Source organism: Carassius gibelio, chromosome B6, assembly GCF_023724105.1.
Source record: "Carassius gibelio isolate Cgi1373 ecotype wild population from Czech Republic chromosome B6, carGib1.2-hapl.c, whole genome shotgun sequence".
NCBI classification, from domain to species: Eukaryota; Metazoa; Chordata; class Actinopteri; order Cypriniformes; family Cyprinidae; genus Carassius; species Carassius gibelio.
In genome coordinates this window covers 19,907,242-19,928,063 of record NC_068401.1, presented here as the reverse complement: position 1 = coordinate 19,928,063, position 20,822 = coordinate 19,907,242, and the positions used below count along the sequence as shown (strand labels likewise).

Below are 20,822 nucleotides of genomic sequence, written 5' to 3'. Positions count from 1 at the left end.
CCTCTGTTTGAGTGTGTGTGCTTAGACTTCCATTGTCTGAGAGAAATTGCGCCCCTACAGGTGCAATTACCGGACTTTTACTTTCACTTTTAAATCGGTTAAAAATACAAATAAATACTTAGATTTAATTCACACTGACAAGCTAAACCAACATATCTGATTATTACCGGTTCAGGGCTCATGGATAAATTATTTCTGGCCAGAGATACGTGAGAAATAGGAGAGATGAATCACCGCTGTGACCACGAGCGTCTGGAGTAAAGAGCTCAGAAAAAACGAATTTATTCCTGTTTTAAAGCTTTTAAAAATAAATTATTACAGCGATATCACACAATCAACCAATTAGAACACACCAAGAGCTAAATTCAGATGTTTTTGAACTGTTTGTGTGAAAGTGAAATATTCGCGGCTGCCTATCTGAAATCACGCCTCCGATCAGCGCGTACAGTGTCGAGCTCAAAACAAACGAATTTATTCTTGTTTAAGAGCTTTTTTAAATAAAATATTACCACAAATGCACACAATAAACCCATTGTAACACTACAAGAGCTAAATGCAGGTGTTTGTGACCTGTTTAAGTGTGCAAGACTATTTGAAAGCGCGACTGGCAGAATAACATATCTCTCGAGCTGCAGGATTCTGCCTTTCGTCGTACGAACGAACACATCACGGACAAGATTATTTCTAAATACATAATAGCTTGGCGAATATAAACGAAAACAGCCACGTGAACATAAACTGGATCTACTGGATTTGAATATTAAAGTGACCACATTTACCACTTGCTTCTGTCTTCAATTTTAATCTATATAAAAAAGGAAACTCATTCGACTTGGCTGCTTTTTTAAAGTGTGCGTATTTATTTATTTACCTTTTTATACATTTTGTATAATTTCATAGTTTGTGTATTACAATTATAAAAACAAAAATAAATTTAGCCACTCACATAGAAATAGCTTAGGCCTTAACCTTTTTCTGTCAGTTTTAGGGATTTTTAAAAATCCAAAAAAAAACTTATTTGTGCTGCAAATAATAATTTCAAACTCATTTGATACTGACCTATGACATCCTGTGACATTATATTTATTTGAATTTACATAATCTCATAGATGTAACAGTAAATCTGTTCAGCTCACAGATCAATACTAAGCTGTAATGCAAGCAGAACTTTCACAAATGCTTATGAGTCATTTAAGGATTTGATAACACTGTAAAATAATGTCTAATTTCTTAACATTAGCAAATTCATTGATAACACTTTATAATAACTGCACTCATTAGTAAATAGTCAGTTCATGCTTTATAAAGCCTTGTCCCAATATTAATAGTCAGTAGTAAGCAGTTTATAAATACAGCTATAAATAGCTTGTCCTTGGTTTATAAGCACATTTATTAAAAAGGAGAGTAAGTTATCTTCCTATGAAAAATAAAAGATAAAAATAAACAAACAACAACACAGATTGATACAGAACTCAGAAATTTTATTGTGGATTTATGATAAAATCAGCCTGTAAATGAATTCATACTCCTACTCATACTACTCCATACTCCTTTTTCAACATGATGCCAATATACTGAGATGTTAAATTGTGAATGGGTTTAGGATAGCTTAAATGGTGTTGCCATAGAGATTTATTAAAGTAACATAAAAAATACAATAGTTATTTTACTATATCTTTAAAATTTTTCATTCTAACTCTTCATAATTTTTTATATAAGTAGAAGTCCTCATTTGAAGGAAGCACAGTAAGTTTCATAGCTTTATCATTTTCAAGAGCCAGCATAAAATTAAAACTATCATAACTTATAAATCAAGCTTGCAATTCTTAGTACCTATAATGGCCACCAGAGGGAGCTATAGGATTACTTTTAAATAATTATTGGAGAAACGAGTATGATTTAAATAATTTATAGAAATCTTTCAAATAAAATAATATGTATTTTAGGAATTTTACTGATAAAATGACCCTCACTTAATTACAATAACAAGCTGAAGTATTGTGAACTGTATATTAAGAATAATTCTTAATAGGCTTTATGGACAGATACGTTTTAAGTGACTCTTGAAGGTTCAGCACCACATCCTCTTTTACCACTGTTTAAAGAATTAATCTTACAGAACAGGTGTGAATGAATTTTGGATAGCTTGAATGGTTTTGTTGTGGTGATTTTTTGAAATAATAGTAAAAAAGGAACCAGTAAAAAAAAGTGCAGCTTCTAAACACTTCAAAAAAATGTACATATAGAAGACAAGTCATTCTGAGGAAATATGCATAGTTTCATGACTATACAACATTATATGGATGACAGAAAATTAAAAAACATACATCTGATGTCACTCTGTCCCTCTGTCACTGTGTGTGTGTGTTTGTGTGTGTTTTAAGTGAATTAGGTGTGAAACTATCAGTGAGCATTTAGTCTCCAGCGCCAACATTTTACAGAACTGCCACTTTCCTGGAGTCTCAGAATTACAATGTGTCAGGTTCTGAGAGATCTAAGATTCCAAAAAATTATTTAATTAGAATACCATGAAGTATTGTGAAATACTATATATTAAGACTTTATATATAGGCTTAATGAACAGATTAGAGTGACTCGTGAAGGACCAGCACCACCTTCTCTTGTCCGATGGTTTGAGGAATATATCTTCCAGAATCTGGGATTAAGATTTAGGAGCTCATTTTTATTCCACCTCCTTTCCTGAAAGTCTGTCTTGCAGAATTGACTAAAAATTAATCTTCACATTAATTCCTAATTCTTTTGCGATTCTTTTGTCAGTTCTTCTTGACCTGTTTTTCTCTTCCAGCTTTCCTGGACTATTGTATAGCACTCATAAATGATTAAATAAAAAATAATGGTAGTTATTAAGATTGATATGGTTTGGAATTGGTAAAATGTGCTTGGAAAAAAATCACAATAAAACAATGTTTTAATGTTTAAGTTTGGAATATTAACTGACATGAATGAATGCTATATAAATATTGTTCATGTTAACATAATGTTTATAAATGAAATCTTATTGTAAAGTGTTACTAAAGTTATATATATATATATATATATATATATTGTTCTGTGAATGTGATTTTAAAGTCTAGATGATTCGGATTAACCCTTTAACTGCCATATCAAGTTCAAGTTCAATTTATTTGTATAGCGCATTTACAACAGCCTCCTGGCTGACCAAAGTGCTTTAACATAAGAGCAAGAATATTACACATACATAAAAATAGACCAGACAAAAAATTTAAAACCACCCATTTCAAAATGTAGCATAACACAGTAGTCAGTACACTAAGGAAAATAAAAAAGTTTTTAGCAAAGATTTAAAAATAGACAAGGAAGGGGCCAGTCTGATCTCTAAAGGCAGGGTATTCCAGAGTCGTGGCCCAGGCACTGCAAATGCACGCTCCCCTCTATCCTTTAAAACCTCACTGCCAGAGGGATATTGTGAATGCATGTGCCCGCTGGGCACAGTTTACCTGATGCCACCGGGGTGGTGATGGCATTGGTGGCTTGAGCCCGCCATCGCTGCTTGCAGCTATATTTATTATTATTATTCTTCTTCTCTAAGATGAATCGCATTTTTGAGGGCCTAAACATGCTCGAAAAGTCATGAAACTTTGCACACACCTCAGAACTGGCGAAAATTTACGTCTGATATGGGTTTCAGAAGTGGGTGTGCCAAAATGGCTCAACAGCGCCACCTATACACGTTCAACGGTGTGCGCCTCGAGCTACGTTTCATGTACATGTATGAAAATCGGTATACACATGTAACTCTCCAATACCTACAAAAAAGTCTCTTGGAGCAAAATCCGAAACCCAACAGGAAGTCGGTTATTTCAAATATTATGAGCAAATTTTGTGTCATTTTTGTCATTTCCATGCGTTGTATTTTAACGAACTCCTCCTAGAGATTAATTCAGATCAACACCAAATTTGGTATGCCTAATCTAAAGTCCTTTGCGATGTTAAATTGCGAAGCTTTTGAGTTTTCGTTGAAGGGCCTGTGTGTGGCGGCCTGGCGAATTTCGATGATTCGCCATGAAACAGGAAGTTGCTATAACTCAGACATACAATGACCAATCTGCCCCAAACTTCACATGTTGGATGAGACTCCTGTCCTGAACAGTTTGACACGACAATATTCAGTTATAGTCATAGCGCCACCTATTGGCAACAGGAAGTTACATATTTTAAGCTGCGACAAACTACTCCTAGAAATTTTTGACATCAATGTCTTTTTTGTCGTCAGTCTAATCTAAAGGCCTGTACGATGTTAAAATGAGAAGATCTTGAGTTTTTGTTAAAGGGCGTGTCCATGGCGCCATGTCAAAGTTCGATGTTTCGCCATGGGAGTAGAAGTTGCTGTAACTCAGTCATAAAATATCAGATCTTGCCCAGACTTCAAATGTTTGATAAGAGTACTGACCTGAACACATCTGGAGGCTAATATTCCATTGGGTGTGGCAAAATGGCTCGATAGCGCCACCTATACATTTTCAATGGAGTGCGCCTCGAGCTACATGTCATATACATGTACGAAAATCGGTAAACATATGTAACACACCAATAGCTACAAAAAAGTCTCTTGGTACGAAATCCGAATCCCAACAGGAAGTCGGTTATTTTTAATTTTCCCTGCAAAATTGGTGTTGTTTTTGTCATTTTCAGGGGTTGTATTTTAACGAACTCCTCCTAGAGATTTATTCAGATCAACACCAAACTTGGTCAGTGTAATCTAAAGCCCTTTGCCATGTTAAATTGCGAAGGAATTGAGGTTTCGTTAAAGGGTGTGTCCATGGCGGCCTGACAAATTTCGATGATTCGCCGTGAAAAATGATGGTGCTATAACTCAGACATACAATGTCCAATCCGCCCCAAACTTCACATTTTTGTTAAGACTCTTCACCTGAACAGATCTACATGCCAATATTCAGTTATAGTCATAGCGCCACCTATTGGCAACTGGAAGTGACATATTTTACACTGTGACAAACTACTCCTAGAAATTTTTTGTGGTCAGTCTAATCTAAAGACCTGTGTGATGTTTAGTTGTGAAGATCTTGAATTTTTGTTAAAAGGCATGTCCATGTCGCCATGACGAAGTTCGATGTCTCGCCATGGGAATAAAAGATGTTATAACTCAGGCATAAAATGTCCGATCTTGCCCAAACTTCACATGTGTGATAAGGGTCCTGGCTTGAACACATCTGAAGGCCAATATTCCATTATAACGATAGCGCCACCTGCTGGCAACAGGAAGATTGGCACACATATGGAATAAACTTTGATATATTGCACTTATATTTATGAGTTTAAATGCATATTTCTCAACGTTCACCTTTTTACTAAAGCCACACGATGGTGGTGAGCCCGGGTGCGAGGGCCCGTTCATCGCTGCTTGCAGCTTTAATTATTATTATTATTCCGCTTCTCCAAAATGAATCGCATTTTTGAGGGCCTAAACATGCTCAAAAAGTCACCAAATTTTGCACACGCCTCCGAACTGGCGAAAATTTACGTCTGATATGGGTTTCAGAAGTGGGCATGGTAAAATGGCTCGACAGCGCCACCTATGCACGTTCAGCGGTGTGCGCCTCGAGCTACATTTCACGTACATGTATGAAAATCGGTACACACATGTAACACATCAATACCTACAAAAAAGACTCTTGGAGCAAAATTCTAAACCCAACAGGAAGTCGGTTATTTTTAATATTATGAGCAAATTTTGTGTCATTTTTGCCATTTCCATGCATTGTATTTTAACGAACTCCTCCTAGAGATTTCTTCAAATCAACACCAAATTTGGTATGCCTAATCTAAAGGCCTTTGCGATGATAAATTGTGAAGATTTTGAGTTTTCGTTGAAGGGCGTGTCCGTGGCGGCCTGGCGAATTTCGATGACTCGCCATGAAAAATGAAGTTGCTATAACTCAGACATACAATGTCCAATCTGCCCCAAACTTCACATGGTTGATAAGACTCTGGAACAGAATAGATTGACATGCCCATATGCAGTTATAGTCATAGCACCACCTATTGGCAACAGGAAGTGACATATTTTATGCTGCGAAGAACTACTCCTAGAAATTTTATGACATCAATGTCTTTTTTGTGGTCAGTCTAATCTAAAGGCCTGTGTGATGTTAAGTTGTGAAGATCTTGAGTTTTTGTTAAAAGGCGTGTCCATGGCGTCGTCACGAAGTTCAATGTCTCGCCATGGGAATAAAAGATGTTATAACTCAGGCATGAAATGTCCGATCATCCCCAAACTGCACATGTGTGATAAGAGTCCTGGCCTGAACACATCTGAAGGCCAAAATTCCATCAGTTGTGGCAAAATGGCTCGATAGCGCCACCTATACACTTTCAACAGAGTGCGCCTCGAGCTATGTTTCACGTACATGTACATAAATCGGTATACACATGTAACACACCAATACCTACAAAAAAGTCTCTTGGCACGAAATCCGAATCCCAACAGGGAGTCGGTTATTTAGAATTTTCTCTGCAAAATTGGCGTTGTTTTGCCATTTTCAGGGGTTGTACTTTAACGAACTCCTCCTAGAGATTTATTCAGATCAACAACAAACTTGGTCAGTGTAATCTTAGGCCCTTTGCGATGTTAAATTGCAAAGATTTTGAGGTTTCGTTAAAGGGCGTGTCCATGGCGGCCTGACAAATTTCGATGTTTCGCCATGAAAAAAGAAGTTGCTGTTACTCAGACTTACAATGTCCAATCTGCCCCAAACTTCACATGTTAGATAAGACTTCTGCCCTTAACAGATCTACATGCCCATATTCAGTTATAGTCATAGCGCCACCTATTGGCAACAGGAAGTGACATATTGTATGCTGTGACAAACTACTCCTAGAATTTTTTTGAGATTAATGTATTTTTTGTAGTCAGTCTAATCTAAAGGCCTGTGCAATGTTAACTTGTGGAGATCTTGAGTTTTTGTTAAAGGGCATGTCCATGGCGTCATGACAAATTTTGATGTCTCACCACAGCAAGCGAAGTTGTTGTAACTCAGGCATAATTTGTTCGTTCTTCCCCAAACTTCACATGTTCGATAAGAGTCCTGCCCTGAACACATCTGAAGGCCAATAGTCCATTATAATGAGAGCACCACCTACTGGCAACACAAAGATTGGCACAAATATGGAGTAAACTTTGATATATTCCACTTATATTTATGAGTTTAAATGCATGTTTCTCACCGTTCACCTATTTACTAAAGCCACTCGCTGCCGGTGAGCCCGGGTGCGAGGGCCCGTTCATCGCTGCTTGCAGCTTTAATTAGGGCCCGAGCACCGATGGTGTGAGGACCCTCTTGGAATTGCTCCGTTTATTATTATTAGGGCCCGAGCACCGATGGTGTGAGGACCCTATTGGAATTGCTCCGTTTATTAGGGCCCGAGCACCGATGGTGTGAGGACCCTCTTGGAATTGCTCCGTTTATTATTATTATTATTATTATTATTCTTCTCTAAGATGAATCGCATTTTTGAGGGCCTAAACATGCTCGAAAAGTCATGAAACTTTGCACACACCTCAGAACTGGCGAAAATTTACGTCTGATATGGGTTTCAGAAGTGGGTGTGGCAAAATGGCTCAACAGCGCCACCTATACACGTTCAACGGTGTGCGCCTCGAGCTACGTTTCATGTACATGTATGAAAATCGGTACACACATGTAACTCTCCAATACCTACAAAAAAGTCTCTTGGAGCAAAATCCGAAACCCAACAGGAAGTCGGTTATTTCTAATATTATGAGCAAATTTTGTGTCATTTTTGTCATTTCCATGCGTTGTATTTTAACGAACTCCTCCTAGAGATTCATTCAGATCAACACCAAATTTGGTATGCCTAATCTGAAGGCCTTTGCGATGTTAAATTGCGAAGCTTTTGAGTTTTCGTTGAAGGGCCTGTGTGTGGCGGCCTGGCGAATTTCGATGATTCGCCATGAAACAGGAAGTTGCTATAACTCAGACATACAATGACCAATCTGCCCCAAACTTCACATGTTTGATGAGACTCCTGACCTGAACAGATTGACATGCCCATATACAGTTAGAGTAATAGCGCCACCTATTGGCAACAGGAAGTGAGATATTTTACACTGCGATGAACTACTCCTAGAAATTTTATGACATCAATGTATTTTTTGTGGTCAGTGTAATCTAAAGCCCTGTGCGATGTTAAGTTGTGAAGATCTTGAGTTTTCGTTAAAAGGCGTGTCCATGGCGCCGTCACGAAGTTCGATGTCTCGCCATGGGAATAAAATATATTATAACTCAGGCATAAAATGTCCGATGTTCCCCAAACTGCACATGTGTGATAAGAGTCCTGGCCTGAACACATCTGAAGGCCAAAATTCCATCAGATGTGGCAAAATGGCTCGATAGCGCCACCTATACACATTCAACAGAGTGCGCCTCGAGCTATGTTTCACGTACATGTACAAAAATCGGTATACACATGTAACACAGCAATACCTACAAAAAAGTCTCTTGGTACGAAATCCTAATCCAAACAGGAAGTCAGTTATTTAGAATTTTCTCTGCAAAATTGGCATTGTTTTTGCCATTTTCAAGGGTTGTACTTTAACGAACTCCTCCTAGAGATTTATTCAGATCAACACCAAACCTGGTCAGTGTAATCTTAAGCCTTTTGCGATGTTAAATTGCGAAGATCTTTAGATTTCGTTAAAGGGCGTGTCCATGGCGGCCTGGCAAATTTCGATGTTTCGCCATGAAAAAGGAAGTTGCTGTAACTCAGACATACAATGTCCAATCTGCCCCAAACTTCACATGTTAGATAAAACTTCTGCCCTTAACAGATCTACATGCCCACATTCAGTTATAGTCATAGCGCCACCTATTGGCAACAGGAAGTGACATGTTTTACGCTGCGACAAACTACTCCCATAATTTTTTTGAGATTAACATATATTTTGTGGTCAGTCTAATCTAAAGGCCTGTGGAATGTTAACTTTTGGAGATCTTGAGTTTTTGTTAAAGGGCGTTTCCATGGCGCCATGACAAAATTTGATGTCTTGCCACAGCAAGAGTAGTTGTTGTAACTCAAGCATAAAATGTTCAATCTTCCCCAAACTTCACATGTTTGATAAGAGTCCTGGCCTGAACACATCTGAAGGCCAATATTCAATTATAATGATAGCGCCACCTGCTGGCAACGGTAAGATTGGCACATATATGGGATATACTTTGATATATTCCACTAATATTTAGGACATTAAATGCATATTTCTCAACGTTCACCTTTTTACTAAAGCCACACGATGGCGGTGAGCCCGGGTGCGAGGGCCCGTTCATCGCTGCTTGCAGCTTTAATTATTATTATTATTCCGCTTCTCCAAAATGAATCGCATTTTTGAGGGCCTAAACATTCTCAAAAAGTCACCAAATTTTGCACACGCCTCCGAACTGGCGAAAATTTACGTCTGATATGGGTTTCAGAAGTGGGTGTGGTAAAATGGCTCGACAGCGCCACCTATGCACGTTCAGCGGTGTGCGCCTCGAGCTACATTTCACGTACATGTATGAAAATCGGTACACACATGTAACACATCAATACCTACAAAAAAGTCTCTTGGAGCAAAATTCTAAACCCAACAGGAAGTCGGTTATTTTTAATATTATGGGCAAATTTTTTGTCATTTTTGCCATTTCTATGCGTTGTATTTTAACGAACTCCTCCTAGAGATTTCTTCAAATCAACACCAAATTTGCTATGCCTAATCTAAAGGCCTTTGCGATGTTAAATTGCGAAGATTTTGAGTTTTCGTTGAAGGGCGTGTCCGTGGCGGCCTAGTGAATTTCGATGACTCGCCATGAAAAATGAAGTTGCTATAACTCAGACATACAATGTCCAATCTGCCCCAAACTTCACATGGTTGATAAGACTCTGGAACAGAATAGATTGACATGCCCATATGCAGTTATAGTCATAGCGCCACCTATTGGCAACAGGAAGTGTCATATTTTATGCTGCGAAGAACTACTCCTAGAAATTTTATGACATCAATGTCTTTTTTGTGGTCAGTCTAATCTAAAGGCCTGTGCGATGTTAAGTTGTGAAGATCTTGAGTTTTCGTTAAAAGGCGTGTCCATGGCGCCGTCACAAAGTTCGATGTCTCGCCATGGGAATAAAAGATGTTATAACTCAGGCATAAAATGTCCGATCTTCCCCAAACTTCACATGTGTGATAAGACTCCTGGCCTGAACACATCTGAAGGCCAAAATTCCATCAGGTGTGGCAAAATGGCTCGATAGCGCCACCTATACACTTTCAACAGAGTGCGCCTCGAGCTATGTTTCACGTACATGTACAAAAATCGGTATACACATGTAACACACCAATACCTACAAAAAAGTCTCTTGGTACGAAATCCGAATCCCAACAGGAAGTCGGTTATTTAGAATTTTCTCTGCAAAATTGGCGTTGTTTTTGCCATTTTCAGGGGTTGTACTTTAACGAACTCCTCCTAGAGATTTATTCAGATCAACACCAAACCTGGTCAGTGTAATCTTAAGCCCTTTGCGATGTTAAATTGCGAAGATCTTTAGATTTCGTTAAAGGGCGTGTCCATGGTGGCCTGACAAATTTCGATGTTTCGCCATGAAAAAGGAAGTTGCTGTAACTCAGACATACAATGTCCAATCTGCCCCAAACTTCACATGTTAGATAAAACTTTTGCCCTTAACAGATCTACATGCCCACATTCAGTTATAGTCATAGCGCCACCTATTGGCAACAGGAAGTGACATGTTTTACGCTGCAACAAACTACTCCTATAATTTTTTTGAGATTAACATATATTTTGTGGTCAGTCTAATCTAAAGGCCTGTGCAATGTTAACTTTTGGAGATCCTGAGTTTTTGTTAAAGGGCGTTTCCATGGCGCCATGACAAAATTTGATGTCTTGCCACAGCAAGAGAAGTTGTTGTAACTCAAGCATAAAATGTTCAATCTTCCCCAAACTTCACATGTTCGATAAGAGTCCTGGCCTGAACACATCTGAAGGCCAATATTCCATTATAATGATAGCGCCACCTGCTGGCAACGGTAAGATTGGCACATATATGGGATATACTTTGATATATTCCACTTATATTTAGGACATTAAATGCATATTTCTCAACATTCACCTTTTTACTAAAGCAACACGATGGCGGTGAGCCCGGGTGCGAGGGCCCGTTCATCGCTGCTTGCAGCTTTAATTATTATTAGGGCCCGAGCACCGATGGTGTGAGGACCCTATTGGAATTGCTCCGTTTATTATTATTAGGGCTCAAGCCCGAAGGGGCGAAGAGCCCTATTGTTCCCCTAAGGATTATTCTTTTTCTTATTATTATTATTATTATTTTTTTTATTTTTTATTAAACCTTCCGGGGGTTTTTGGGGGCCTTAACATGCTCAAAAACTCTTGAAAATTGGCACACACATTGGAATCTGCGGCCATCAGGACGCCACAGAGACTGGGACCCGGGCGTGGCACAGGGGCTCTACAGCGCCCCCTGGAACACAGTCAGAAATCTTGAACCATAGCTCACACACACTTGCATATATTTATATGAAACTCAGTACACTTTTAGATCTCATTGAGCTGAACAACTTTCGCGCTCTATGTCAAAGGCTCCGCCCAACAGGAAGTCAGCTATTCATGGCTGTTGAAAAAAAGCATGTTCTGGAATTTGATATACTTGTCATAGGTTTTTTACATGATTGCCACCAAACTCGGTGAACATGATCTCAAGACATTGGGGATGAAAAATTGCGAGGGGATTTTTTTATATCTCGAACGGTTTGCCCGTGGCGAGGCGTTGAAATTAGGGCAAAAAGTGAGAAACAGGAAATGCCTAATAACATCCACATACATTGCCTGAGTTTGATCAAACTTCATCGGTTTGTTCGATGTATGATACCGATCGTATATATGTGATTATTAAGAGTCAACGTTATAGCGCCACCAACTGGCAGCAGGAAGTGAGTCATTTTCAAAATGCTTTGAATTCAGCATCTTATTTTTACTCGATTTGCTTCAAACTTCATCAGAATAATGACAAAACATGGCCGATATAAATCTGTTGTGGGGATATTGATATCTTATATATTGTTGCCATGGCAACGTGTCAAACTTGAATATTCTGTTATGGTGATTTTGAGGCAGATAACAACCTCAGATTTACATGAAACTCAAAACACATATCAGTATTCTTGATAGCTAGACAATGGAAAAAGCTTTTAAAAGGGCGTGGAAGAGGCACTCTATAGCGCCACCTTTTGTCAAAAGTGGGGGGGTTAGTTTTAGCTACAGACACCAAACTCGGTACAAAAATTGTTCTTATCAACACGGACAACTTTCTAATTCACAGTCATCAGCTACGATCAACAGGAAGTCAGCTATTTTGATTTGAATGTGGATTTTTTTTTTACATTTAGCTGTGAATTAATGCATACTGCTCAGAGGAGAGTAACACTATACACACCAAACTTTGTCTACATGATGCCAAAACATTTTAAACAACTTAAATTGCCAATGGATTTTGGATATCTTGAATGGTTTTGTCATGGTGATTTTTTTAAATGACAATAAAAATGGAATTATTAATTGTCCTGCATTTTTAAATTCCAAACACTTCAAAACCTTTTTTCATACAGAAAAAAAGTCATTCTGAGTAAATATGGATAGTTTCACGACTTTACAACACTGTATGGATAACAGAAAATTAAAAAACTGTCAGACATCTCATCTCACTCTGTCCCTCTGTTTGAGTATATGTGCTTCAGACTTCCATTGTCTGAGAGAAATAGCGCCCCTACAGGTGCAATTACCGGACTTTTACTTTCACTTTTAAATCGGTTAAAAATACAAATACATACTTAGATTTAATTCACACTGACAAGCTAAACCAACATATCTGATTATTACCGGTTCAGGGCTCATGGATAAATAATTTCTGGCCAGAGATACGTGAGAAATAGGAGAGATGAATCACCGCTCTGATCAGGAGCGTCTGGAGTAAAGAGCTCAGAAAAAAACGAATTTATTCCTGTTTTAAAGCTTTTAAAAATAAATTATTACAGCGATATCACACAATCAACCAATTAGAACACACCAAGAGCTAAATTCAGATGTTTTTGAACTGTTTGTGTGAAAATTAAATATTTGTGGCTGCCTATCTGAAATCACCGCTCCGATCAGCGCTTACAGTGTCGAGCTCAAAACAAACGAATTTATTCTTGTTTAAGAGCTTTTTTAAATAAAATATGACCACAAATGCACACAATAAACCCATTGTAACACTGCAAGAGCTAAATGCAGGTGTTTGTGACTCGTTTAAGTGTGAAAGACTATTTGACACCGCGACTGGCAGAATAATATCTCTCGAGCTGCAGGATTCTGCCTTTCGTCGTACGAACGAACACATAACGGACAAGATTATTTCAAAATAGCTTGGCGAATATGAACGAAAACAGCCACGTGAACATTAACTGTTGAGAAATAAATCTGAAGTGGATCTACTGGATTTTAATGTTAAGTGACCGCATATACCAGCTGCTTCTGTCTTCAATTTGAATCTATAAAAAAAATGAAACTCATTCATCTTGGCTGCTTTTTTAATGTGTGTACGTATGTATTTATTATTTTGCTCTAACAAGAATTAATCTATATTTAATTAAATCAATTACATTTTATTTTACATTTTATTTGTCCATTTCTGCATCTAAACGCCTAAAAACATAAAACATGATCTATTATACTATTGTTAGCAATTTCTTTATCGTCCAATTTTTCTGGTGTACACACTTTTATTTTCATAATAAACTTGTTTGTTAGATTATACACAGTTACAGTGGTCTATAATAAATATTGACAGGTTTTATTCAAGCTGTTTAGAATGATTGCAGTAGGCTAATTTTTTTAAATGTAAATCCAAAAAAAAAAAAAAAAAAAATTAATAAAAAACATTGGAAAACAATAACTGTTGTACTTTTTTTATACATTTTGTATAATTTCATAGTTTATGCATTATAGTTATAAAAACAAATAAATGTAGCCACTCACATAGAAATAGGCCTTATCCTTTTCTGACAGTTTTAGGGATTTTTAAAAATCCTAAAAAACCTTATTTGTGCTGCAAATAATAATTTCAAACTCAAAAAGTAAATAGTCAGTTCATGCTTTATAAAGCCTTGTCCCAATATTAATAGTCAGTAGTAAGCAGTTTATAAATACAGCCATAAATAGCTTGTTTTTGGTTTATAAGCACATTTGTTAAAAAGGAGAGTAAAGGGTCAGTTATCTTCCTATGAAAAATAAAAAAATAAAAATAAACAAACAACAACACTGATTGATACAGAACTCAGAAATTCTATTGTGGATTTATGATAAAATCAGCCTGTAAATGATTTCATACTCCTCCAAGAAGACACAAGTAGTTCACACCAAACTTTTTTTAACATGAAGCCAATATACTGAGATGTTAAATTGCGAATGGGTTTAGGATAGCTTAAATGGTGTGGTCATAGCGATTTATTAAAGTAACATAAAAAAAATACAATAGTTATTTTACTATATCTTTAATTTTTTTCATTCCAAACTCTTCATATTTTTTTATATACGTAGAAGTCATCATTTGAAGGAAGCACAGTAAGTTTAATAGCTTTATCATTTTCAAGAGCCAGCATAAAATTAAAACTATCATAACTTATAAATGAAGCTTGCAATTCTTAGTACCAATAATGGCCACCAGATGGAGGTATAGGATTACTTTTAAATAATTATTGTAGAAACAAGTATGATTTAAATCATTTATAGAAATCTTTCAAAGAAAAATAATATGAATTTTATGTATTTACTGATAAAATGACCCTCACTTTATTAGAATAACAAGCTGAAATATTGTGAACTGTATATTAAGAATAATTCTTTATAGGCTTTATGGACAGACACGTTTTGAGTGACTCTTGAAGGATCAGCACCACATCCTCTTTTACCACTGTTTAAAGAATTTATCTTACAGAACAGATGCAAATTAATTTTGGATAGCTTGAATGGTTTTGTCGTGGTGATTTTTTGAAATAACAGTAAAAAAGTAACCAGTAAATGTCTTTTATTTTTTTAAAGTGCAGCTTCTAAACACTTCAACAAAATGTACACATAGAAGTCATGCTGAGGAAATATGCATAGTTTCATGACTATACAACACTATATGGATGATAGAAAATTAAAAAACTACCATACATCTGATGTCACTCTGTCCCTCTGTCACTGTGGGTAATGTGTGTGTGTGTGTGTGTGTGTTTGTGTGTTAAGTGTGTGTGCTGAGTTTGTGTGAATGTGTGGGAGAGGGGATGGGCTTGGTGTCAGAGAGAGAGAGAGAGAGAGAGAGAGAGAGAGAGAGAGGGAGGGAGACTTAATCATCTCTTTAATCACCAGCAGAAAAAAAAAGCAATTTTGTGTTGTTGTTGTTTTTTCATCATTACAGCTTAAGAAATATCTTAGGCCTCAACATCAACTGTTGCTGCTTTATATAGCCATCTCCCAAAATTAATAGTCATTAGTAAGCATTTTATAAATACAGCTATAATTAAATTGTTCATGGTTTATATGCACATTTATTTTGAGGAGATTAAAGGCTGTAATCTTCCTAAAAAAAATAAAAAAATAAAAATAAAAAAATAAACAAACACAGAACTCAGAAACATTTATTTCAAGATGCAATAAAAGAAAACTGTACACTATATATACATATATATACAATTGCATAAGTTTATATTTAATTTTTTTTATCAAGTGTACAGCTAATAATAATAATAATAATAATAATAATGCATTTTATTTAAGGCGCCTTTCAAACCACTCAAGGTCACCGTACAACAAGTAACAACAGTAACAATATTAAAACAAAAAATAACAGCAAATAACAATGTCAATAAAAAACCACAATACTAGCACAACATATTGTGGAATACTATATTAAGACTTTATATATAGGCTTTATGAACAGATAGGTTTTGAGAGATGCTTGAAGTACTAGCATCACCTCCTCTTGTACGACGGTTTGAGGAATATATCTTCCAGATAGTACCGCCGCTCCCTATATGCAGAATACGCAGTCTTCGTAGGGCACCAACTCCCAGAGGAGGCACCATCCCAGTAAAATAAAACATGCGCCATTCTCCCATCCGCGCTCGCGACCGCTCGGACATTTGCGGATGAATGTTCGTAATTGATGGATGGACATCTATGCCCGGGTAAAAGTCATCAGCAATCCGGCACAGAGAAAAGAAAAATAAAGTAAAAAACAAAACAAAAACAGGCATAAAGTTGGCTTGACATTGGACATTCGAGAGTCTCAAATTTAGGGACCGTCTCTTAAGTTACATGTGATATTGTTATACAATTTTCTAACGTCAGTAGCATTTGAAGAGAATGACTTACAGTCATAAAAACAACTGTAATTGTTCATCTAGGTGACAGCTATAATGCACCATTAAATTGAATGTTTGATATTTATTAAAACAAACTGTAAGTCATATGTAAATTATGCTACTTTTTCACATGGACTCAAAAGCAAATTTGAAGCTCAATAGCATTTGAGGAGAAAGACTTGCAGTCATAAAACAATTTTAATGTGTTAATTTAGGTGTCAGCTACAATGTACACCTTATACATTTATATATATATTAAAATAAAGTGTTACTAAAGTTATATATATTGTTCTGTGTATGTGATTTCAAAGTCTAGACGGGTCGGATTAACCCTTTAACTGCCATATCCCTTAAAATTTGATTGCCAGAGGGTTACTGTAAATGCTTATGCCCGCTGGGCACAGTTTTCCCGATGCCACCGGGGTGGCGTTGCACTGACGGCTTGAGCCCGCCATCGCTGCTTGCAGCTATATTTAGGGCTCAAGCCTGGAGGGCGAGAGCCCTATTGTTTTCCTTAGGATTATTTGTTATTATTATTATTATTATTATTATTATTTATTATTATTATTTTTCTTCAAGGTTTCGGGGGCTTTTGGGGCCCTTAACATGCTTAAAAAGTCTTGAAAATTGGCACACACATTGGAACCTGCGGCCATTAGGGCCGGGCAGAGACTGATACATGGGCGTGGCACAGGGGCTCTACAGCGCCCCCTGGAATATGGAGGGCCATATATCATACATTCTTGCTCGTAGACGTATGAAACTCGGTACACATATAAATCTCATCAATCCAAACAACTTTTGTATTGCATATCATAGGCTCCGCCCAACAGGAAGTTGGCTATTTAGGGTTTAGTATTCAAATTTTTCGTCAAAGTTGTGGGGGCTTTGGGGGTCCTTAACATACTCAAAAACTCTTGAAAATTTGCGCACACTTTGGAATCTGTGGCCTTTAGGAGCCTGCAGAGGCTGGGACCCGGGCGTGGCACAGGGGCTCTACGGCGCCCCCTGGAACACAGTCAGAAATGTTGATGTATAGCTCACACATACTTGCACATATTCATATGAAACTCAGTACACATATAGATCTCATCGTGCCGAACAACTTTCGTATTGCATGTCATAGGCTCCACCCAACAGGAAGTCAGCTATTTAGAGTTATGTAAAAAGCGCATGCTCTGGAATTTGAAATACTTGTCATAGGTTTTTTTCTCGATTGCCGCCAAACTCGGTCAACATGATCTCAAGACACCGGGGATGAAAAATTGCCAGGGGATTTTTGATATCTCGAACGGTTTGCTCGTGGCGAGGCGTTGAAATTATGGCGAGAAATTAGAAACAGGAAGTGTCTAATACCATCCACATACATTTCCTGATTTTAATCAAACTTCATCAGATTATTCGTTGTATGATGTCGATCGCATATATGTGACTATTAGGAGTCAAAGTTATAGCGCCACCAACTGGCAGAAGGAAGTGTGTCATTTTCAAAATGATTTGAATTCAGCATCTTATTATTACTCGATTTGCTTCAAACTTCATCAGAATAATGTTAAAACACAGCTGATATAAATCTGCAAGGGGGATATTGATATCTAAAAAATTGTTGCCGTGGCAACATGTCAAACTGGAATACTTCTCAGGTGATTTTGAGGCATATAACATGCTTAGAATTTCATCAAACTCAGAACACATATCAGTATTAGTGACAGCTAGACACTGGCAAAAGTTCATAAGAGGGCGTGGAATAGGCACTCTATAGCGCCACCTTTTGTCAAAAGTGGGGGGGTTAGTTTTAGCTACAGACACCAAACTCAGTACAAAAATTGTTCTTATCAAGACGGACAACTTTCTAATTCACAGTCATCAGCTACGACCAACAGGAAGTCGGCTATTTTGATTTGAATGTGGATTATTTTTTACATTTAGCCGTGAATTAATGCATACTGCTCAGAGGAGAGTAACACTATACACACCAAACTTGGTCTACATGTTGAAAAAACATTGAGGAACTTAAATTGTGAATGGGTTTTGGATAGCTTGGATGGTTTTGTCGTGGTGATTTTTTTAAATGACAATAAAGATGGAATTATTAATTTTCCTGCATTTTTAAATTCCAAACACTTCAAAACCTTTTTTCATACAGAAAAAAAAAGTTATTCTGAGTAAATATGCATAGTTTCATGACTTTACAACACTGTATGGATAACAGAAAATTAAAAAAAATGTCAGACATCTCATCTCACTCTGTCCATCTGTTTGAGTGTGTGTGCTTAGACTTCCATTGTCTGAGAGAAATAGCGCCCCTACAGGTTCAGTTACCGGACTAAAAAAGGGAGGAGACTGTCTTTTGGTTTCGATTTTAAATCGGTTAAAATACAAATAAATACTTGGATTTAATTCACAGTGACAAGCTAAACCAACATATATGATTATTATCAGGTCAGGGCTCATTAATAATTGATGTGTGGTCAGTGATACGTGAGAAACAGGAGAGATTAATCACCGCTCTGAGCAGGAGCGTGTGGAATGATGAGCTCAGAAAAAAACGAGTTTATTCTTGTTTTATAGCTATTAAAAATAAAGTATTGCAGCGATATCACACAATTCACCAATTAGAGCACACCAAGAGCTAAATTAAGATGTTTTTGAACTGTTTGTGTGAAAATGAAATATTTGCGGCTGCCTATCTGAAATCACTGCCTCCGATCAGCGCGCACAGTGTCTCAGAGCTCAAAACAAACAAATTTATTCTTGTTTAAGAGCTTTTTAAAATAAATTATTGCCATAAATGCACACAATACATCCATTATAACACAACACGAGCTAAATGCAGGTGTTTGTGACCCGTTTAAGTGTGCAAGACTATTTGAAAGCGCGACTGGCAGAATAACATATATCTCTGGAGCTGCAGGATTCTGCCTTTCGTCGTAAGAACGAACACATCACGGACAAGATTATTTCAAAATACATAATAGCTTGGCTAATATAAACGAAAACAGCCACGTGAACATAAACTGTTGAGAATTAAATCTGAAGTGGATTTACTGGATTTTAATATTAAGTGACCGCATATACCAGCTGCTTCTGTCTTCAATTTTAATCTATATAAAAAAATTAAACTCATTCATCTTGGCTGCTTTTTTAATGTGTGTACGTATTTATTTATTATTTTGCTCTAACAAGACTTAATCTATATTTAATTAAATCAATTACATTTTATTTTACATTTGATTTGTCCATTTCTGCATCTAAACGCCTAAAAACCTAAAACATGCTCTATTATACTATTGTTAGCAATTTCTTTATCGTCCAAGTTATCTGGTGTACACGCTTTTATTTTCATAATAAACTCGTTTGTTAGATTATACACAGTTATAGTGGTCTATAATAAATATTGACAGGTTTTATTCAAGATGTTTAGAATGATCGCCGTAGGCTAATTTTTTAAAATGTAAATCCCAAAAAAAAAAAAAAAAAAAAAAAAATTAAATAAATTAAAAACATTGGAAAAGAATAACTTGTACTTTTTTATACATTTTGTATAGTTTCATAGTTTATGCATTATAGTTATAAAAACAAACAAATTTAGCCACTCACATAGAAATCTTAGGCCTTATCCTTTTCTGACAGTTTTAGGGATTTTTAAAAATCCTAAAAAACCTTATTTGTGCTGCAAATAATAATTTCAAACTAATTTGATACTGACCTCTGACATCCTGTGACATGATATTTATTTGAATTTACATAATCTCATGGATGTAACAGTAAATCTGTTCAGCTCACAGATCAAGACTAAGCTCTAATGCAAGCAGAACTTTCACAAATGCTTTTAGGTCAATAAAATCATTACAAAACACTTACAAATCATTTAAGGGATTTGATAACACTGTAAAATAATGTCTAATTTGTTAAGATTAGCAAATGCATTGATAACACTTTATAATAACTGCACTCATTAGTAAATAGTCAGTTCATGCTTCATAAAGCCTTGTCCCAATATTAATAGTCAGTAGTAAGCAGTTTATAAATACAGCTATAAATAGCTTGTTCTTGGTTTATAAGCACATTTATTAAAAAGGAGAGTAAAGGGTCAGTTATCTTCCTATGAAAAAAATAAATAAAAAATAAACAAACAACAACACTGATTGATACAGAACTCATAAATGTTATTGTGGATTTATGATAAACTCAGCCTGTAAATGAATTCATTCTCCTCCAAGAAGACACAAGTAGTTCACACCAAACTGTTTTAACATGAAGCCATATACTGAAGATGTTAAATTGCGAATGGGTTTAGGATACCTTAAATGGTGTGGCCATAGCGATTTATTAAAGTAACATAAAA

General features: G+C 36.5%; 1 long non-coding RNA gene across 1 annotated transcript; it reads right to left on the bottom strand.

The window, feature by feature from the left end:
• Nucleotides 1–2,612: 2,612 nt before the first annotated feature.
• LOC127959178 (uncharacterized) lies at nt 2,613–11,527 on the bottom strand. The gene is made up of 3 exons (XR_008154210.1): nt 10,399–11,527; nt 7,719–8,507; nt 2,613–3,788 (listed from the first exon to the last, which is right to left on the bottom strand). It is a non-coding gene; the product is annotated as an uncharacterized LOC127959178 (long non-coding RNA).
• Nucleotides 11,528–20,822: the final 9,295 nt, after the last annotated feature.